Genomic DNA, 6781 nt, shown 5'->3' with positions numbered 1-6781 from the left:
TTGTTCATATGTAGACTACTTATAGTTTTTTTATATATAGAACTTGTAACATTTGTTCATCAGTACACGTGGCTTATCTCAGCTTTCACAACTTGCACTCTCTTTTAAACATGCGTTAAGAGCTCTCATATGATTCAAATGTTAATATTAATAGTTTTAGATTTATAAATAGAATACTTGTTAATATAAATAGTTTGCAAATATGCTTTCTAGTCCTATGATCCAATACTTGTGTAATATCTAGTTTAATAGAATAAGTTTTAAAATCTAAATAAGTTTGTTGTTTATTTTACTTTTAGATTTGCTATGCTAGAAAAATTGATTTATAGATCACACCTATCATAAATCCTCTTACAATCAATCCATCCAGAGTTCAATATATCTTCAATGAAATTATGCCTTTTGGTGTTGTACCACTTAATCTAGCAAACATTGTTATAAAGACACTTTCTTTTTGCATCCATTTCTCCATACCCCTACAACTAGATTTCTCTTTATGATGTCAACTTTTTTTAGTTTCTTTCTCATGCTTTGTTTTCTCTTATAATTTGGTGAGTAATGTTAAACAAGTCCTTATTCTTGGGATACAATTTTCACTTGCACTGCAACACATAATTTAAAAGTTATTAGGAATTTCTCTTTATATTAATAAGTTGCAAAAATGGGGGCTAACCCTAAAACAAGCTAAAAAATAGAATAAGGTCACTTAAAATACATTTTCATCTTAGCCACATTCTTAATATTAAAAACCCCCACATTGATGAATCCTACATTTTTGAAACCACTACATCCCATAGGCTGACATACTTTCTCAAAATTAAAAATATTCATAATCATTGTCCATGGTATCAACTCTACTAGAAGCAACAAGAGCATCCTCCTTAACATGCATGAGGTGAAGGGTGGCGATCATCAAGTGCATCACCTTGACCCTAAAAGTGGTTAGATGATCAAGCCTTTGGTCCAAGTTAGCCTGTCAATTCACAAGTTTCTTAATAGTCTCCTCCAACACAACCTTATCCTTAGCATTCCCATGAGTGACAATCCCGAGTGACACCTATGGGTTAACCCCTATCACCTTCAATTTTTTCCCCTTTAACACCTTCATAGGCAGGGGAAGTAATAGTATCTAGGTCATCATGGAAACCTCCAATAATGTTCACCCAAGAAGTGTGGGTAATACCTTTGAGTGTCACAAACATGAGAGGGCAAGGGGATCATTTGGTTATCCATAGGAATAAAAACACCATCTATTTGGGTACCTCCACTTGTAGGGTCATCCTTATCATCCTTTATATACTTACCATGGTTTGACTTCCTTTTTCAGCCTCCTGGTGGTTTTTTAACTTATTTTTCCATTGTTTACACAGTGTAAGCCAATGGTGCACTCACTCTTATCCTTTGAATTGTCCCACTTCAAATTATTTCTAGAACTCAAGGATCTTCTCCTACACACATTAAGCTCGACATTAGAAATTTCATCCGTTTCCATTATAATTTGTTGAAGCATATAGGTAGGGGCATGATTAGGGCATTTAGGATCGACAACGGAGCCAACCTGAATTGAAATTTGAGTAGTAGAGATGAAAGGTTATGGATAGGGTTGAGGGACCTAGAAATTAATGGGTATAGTGGGAAAAGGAGACATGGAAATAATAAAGGCATAGTTTTTAGGAATTGTTTTTTTTGTACTTTTACCTCAATTTTAGTAACATATTAATGAATTTTATATGTTTGATGTAAATATTCCTTTGTTTTTTTTTATCGATTTAAACTTCTCTCGATTTGATAATGATACAAGCATTTAGTTACTTCTAATATAACCATTATGTGGCTCCTAAGTTATCTATTTCACTTGATTTTCTAGAAAATAAGGATTTACATAGGTCCTTAATTAGTTTCTTTTCTTGATTTGGTAGAAACTAAGGGTTTAAATATGTCCCCATCTAAGTGTCTAAAAACACCCCTACCAGATTATTTATCTTTGTTGATTATAAAGTTGCAAAATGATATGGCTAGATAATTTCATAGGTTGACATATGAAATTCAATTGGATTGTGCACTACAATGAGAAAATTGGTTGTTAAACACGGCTTTTCATGGATCAATAAGAGTAGAAGATTGGATATGGCATGGCCACCATGTTTCTTTCAAATATGTTATTTTTGCTGGCAATAAGGAGGGCTTCTTGATTTGGTGGAGAATCATGTTCGGGGTAAACTTTGGATTGGTTTGTTAAGTTGTAGTGGAGCTTACAAATGAGCATCCTATTATGTTCTTGTCATTGCTTGAACATGGTTTAGAGAAGTGGCACCTACAACATCTTTCAAAAAATTGGAAAAGTGACTTGTTTCTCTATTTCATTAAACAACTATTAAGTATTCTTTGAAAGTTCATAGTATAGGAACAAATAGAGACCTTTGAGTTTTAGCATTCATTCTCTATTGAGGTCAATTAAACCTCATTTTTAAGGGATTGTGAAACAATTTCCAAGCCTAGTCCAACTACAAAGGCATGTATTGCAAATTTTTTGTTCAGCTATGAAGGCTTTACTACAACTAAATCTACATATTCATGGATCTATGCATGTTCTATGGGTTCTAGATTTAATTCAGCCAGTTGGTTCTAATACTGCAATTTTTCAGCTAGCTTGAGGAGTTCTAGTTTTTAGCTAAACTAGTTTTCTCATAGTTCAAAAACTCAAACTCAAACTTGACAAAAGTGCCCAAAATTTTCACTAGGACTTTGCAAAACAAAAACAACAAACTTGGCAAAAGGAAATCAGTGCAATGTGGAGAAAATAAATATCTAGTTTGACTATCAATTTGGCTTCCAATCACTATATTATATACAAGTTCCAAACAAGTTTTAGCATAAGGCTTAAACTTGATAGCCTGGTAGCAGAACCCATCCTAGAAATTTCATATTCTACAACTTTTGTAGAGGAGATTATATTTCCAAACCCCTTTACTTTGAAAGAATTCAGATAGAGAATTAAAGATAGGCATAATTTCATCATTGTAGTAAGCATTCCACTCATGATTAATTTACTATTCTCAAGATTGGAAAATAGGGTTTTCCAATTGCAATATCTTTTTAATAATATCATATACTTATATCAAAGTGAAGATTATCAAACTAATCAAATTTAGGGTAATGTGAAAAATACTTGTAATAGTTACAAATTTACCACTAAAAAAATAAAGTACTCTTGCTACGAAACATAAATCAGTCGAAGGGGCATGTAATGTACCCTATCTTTTAGGCCCTCAATGAAGTTCTTAGCTTTTTATTCTCTAAAGGCTAAGTGGAGAAATAAGGAGAAATAAATTAAATTAAAATCAATAAATAAATAAATTTAAAGATAAATTTATATTTAATTAATTTAATTTTCTAGAAGCACAACTAATTATTGTATTGGAAAGGGGGAAGATTCTAGAGAGTGCATTTTTAAGAAGCACAACTAATTATTGTATTGGAAAGGGGAAAACTTCTAGAGAGTGCAATTAAGTGATATCTTATATCCTTCTAGAAGGTTGAAGTAAAAGAGTAAATAGAGGCAAGAGCTTCATTACTAAGCATCCATTATTTTTGTATTTGATTTGTTTGAGCTATAAGCAAGGGATTCAACATTTGCCCCTAGAGAACAGAGTTCTTTTGTGTGCCACCATTTGAGCTGGTAAAATAGCCAACGAATTTAATATTGAGAAGACATCATACAAGTGTTGTAGTTGAGGATATTGGTGAAAGATCTTTTGAAGGGTTGCAACTATTAGAGAAGATAAATTAGTCTTTTCATTGTGCCGAATTTGTTGCTTGGGGCCAGATTCTAGAGTATGATTGAAGGAATAAGTCAGATATTGCTATAGTGACTTGAAACAGTAAAATCTAGATCTCTTGAGTGGTTTTGAGTTCCTATTCATTTTATTTTCATTGCATGGATGATAAATTCGAATATCTTAGGGCACGTTTAAGAATATAGAAATCATTTTTAATCTAATATATATTAGAGTTTTACATCAAAATTTGTTTCCCTAATATCTTATTTTTGTAGATGCATATTTTCTCACTTGTAACCAGTGTTATATGTTTCAAGAAAACACAAAAATATTTGCATCTTCATTTTTAGGAGTTTTTTAGTTTTGTGCAAGAATATTTATTAATTTCTAGTGTTTAGAAAGAAGTCCAAATTTAGATTTACAATATATCCCTTGTGTGCAAAGTATTTGAGAAAATTCTCAGTTTAAGAAATCAGAGAACTAATATTAGAATTGCAAGGGATATTACATTGGCATCAAAGCTAAATCTTTCCATTCTAAGTGTTTAGCAATCACATGTAGCCACCTATGGTTGGCTCTCATAAATTTTATACTCATGGTGAGCTTTATTTGATAGGGAACAAGAATTTGATAGGCAACTAGACACCATACGTGACAAGAAAGAGGGTAGCCCACCAAGAGACAATAGGAATGAGGATCAGTAAATAAGGTAATTTTTCAAAGCAATGGTTACATCACAAGAGCAGATGGCTCATGGTTTGTCGACACTCACTACCATGCTTGAGTGCATGAACCCACAAGATAGATAGAATCATGAATAATGGGATAATAGGAGTGTATTGGGATCACGTATAACTCATAGATCTCTTTCTAGAATAATAGAAATGCCTGCATGTCCTACCTTTTTTAGAGAGGAACTAGTATAGGAGCCACTAGAGGAAGTTGAGGATGGGATATTTGTAGATATCCTTATGGTTGATAATGATGAATTGGAATTATTGGCACCATAGGTGCAGGGGAGAATGAATTTTGAGAGGTTTGTGAACCAAGTATGGGAAAACTACCATGTAGTTAGATAGGATAGGAGACCTAGTGATGCAGGAGCATCCTAGGTTATTTGGAAATCTTGCATGTTGGAGGAATTTTGTCTTACAAGATGGAGTTATCTGGGATTTTGTAGAATGATTCGATGCATTGATTGCATGAGGATTGATATCATGATATGGATCAATTATTGGAGTTTGTGTGGACCTATTTTGGTCTTGTTTAATTGTTCTTGATGTATTTAATAAGTTTTATAAGACTTTTATGGAATTTGATATTTAATTTATGTTGTAGGTTGACTTGTGGCTCAACATGTATTTAATATAAGGGTTTATTTAATTTATAGCTTACTAGGCTGAATTGTGGCTTAGTTGGGTATAACTAGGGGGTCTTTCGGAGTCTCTAGTCATTATTCATCCACTCTGGAGAAGAGGATGTGGTAGAGGAGCTAACTTTGAGAAGAGCTAGTAGTTGAAGCTTGGAAAATAAGGAGATTGTTTGGTGGGCTTGTGAGCACAAGTTTAGATCTTTCTTGGAGGCTCCTACCAATGTGTAGATCTGGGGCAGCTAGGCTTTGGATTAGATCTTGAGGGATCTTGCAGAACTATTACTTTCTTTATATTTGGTCATAACTAGGAAAGCCTTACAACCTGACACATTGCGTGTAATCATTTATTTTATGAATAAAGAGTTGTGATTTGGCATAAGATCTTCCATATTGTTGTTGTGTTTCAACTATGTGGTTATTTTCTAGGGACTGCGACATCTCCTTTGGAGACTCTCCTTCCTTGAACTTTTTCCAAGGAAGTGTGCTACAAGCAAGCTTACTTTTTCCACTTTTGATGGTAGTGGCAGATTGACTGTGCAAGCTTAGATCCACATGCTTGATAACTTTCTAGCATTAAAGCCTATGATAGAGATTTAGGCAATAAAATATGTGACCTTATATTTGGAGGGAGTAGCACATGATTGGTGATATCATGGGTTGATCACTCTTCAATAGAATTAGTTCATTCCTTACCAAGACTTTATGGACAAATTCATTGAGAGCTTTGACAAGAAAGACCCATAGGTTTATTTTATATACCTAACAAAGTTCAAGCAAATGTGGAGTTCAGAGAATTTCATTAATCATTTTCAATGGTCTTCAGTTATGGTTCTACATATATCAATGAGGAGGTTAATAGTTTTATTTATTGAAGGCTTATCTGAACCATTAAGAGATTCAGTAAAGGATTTTGATCCTTTCACTTTGAAGGAGGTTGTGAGGAAAGGCAAGAGCATGGAGCATGGAGTTCCAATAAATAAATTTCATTCCAAAGTAGCATCTTCTAGAAAAGACAACAACCCATTCTTCAAAAAACTTGAGAGGAATGAAACAAAGGCTAAAATTAAATAAAAATTATTCGCTTCCTTGGATAGACAAAATTGAAAGATTTAAGGAAGGAAAAAAATTATTTTTATTCCAAAGCATCCTATGACATGATGTTGGCAATATGGTTACATAAATGTCTTGATGGTTTTCATTTATGGTAAAATACATTCCACATTTCATTTATGCATTTAGAGTTAGAAATTTGTCTAAGTGTTTGACAATTTATAGTAGCACAGAGAAGATATGATATGTGTATGGAAGACTTATTGAGAATTATCTTATGTGTAGTTGAGGGAAGCTTCATGACTAGTTCATAATGATGTGTGTCAATGCATAGATGTGTATAGAATGTATGACACAAATTATGATTAAAATAACAATATGGGTATTTAATAGTGCATAAACCAACATAGCAGAGAATTGAATTGTATAGCCTTAGGAATTATTGTGGTTAAAAAATAATTACTAAATTGTAATGAGCCAACTATGTGGATATTATGTTATGAATATATATGATAGGCTAAGTTACTAAGAGAGGAGGGGTGAATCAGTAACCAATAAAACTTAATCTTTATTTACCAAT

The sequence above is a fragment of the Cupressus sempervirens genome, chromosome 8 (assembly GCF_028749045.1).
Source record: "Cupressus sempervirens isolate cs-2001-9-10 chromosome 8, ASM2874904v1, whole genome shotgun sequence".
Taxonomy (NCBI): domain Eukaryota; kingdom Viridiplantae; phylum Streptophyta; class Pinopsida; order Cupressales; family Cupressaceae; genus Cupressus; species Cupressus sempervirens.
Note: the sequence above shows the minus strand (reverse complement) of the source record.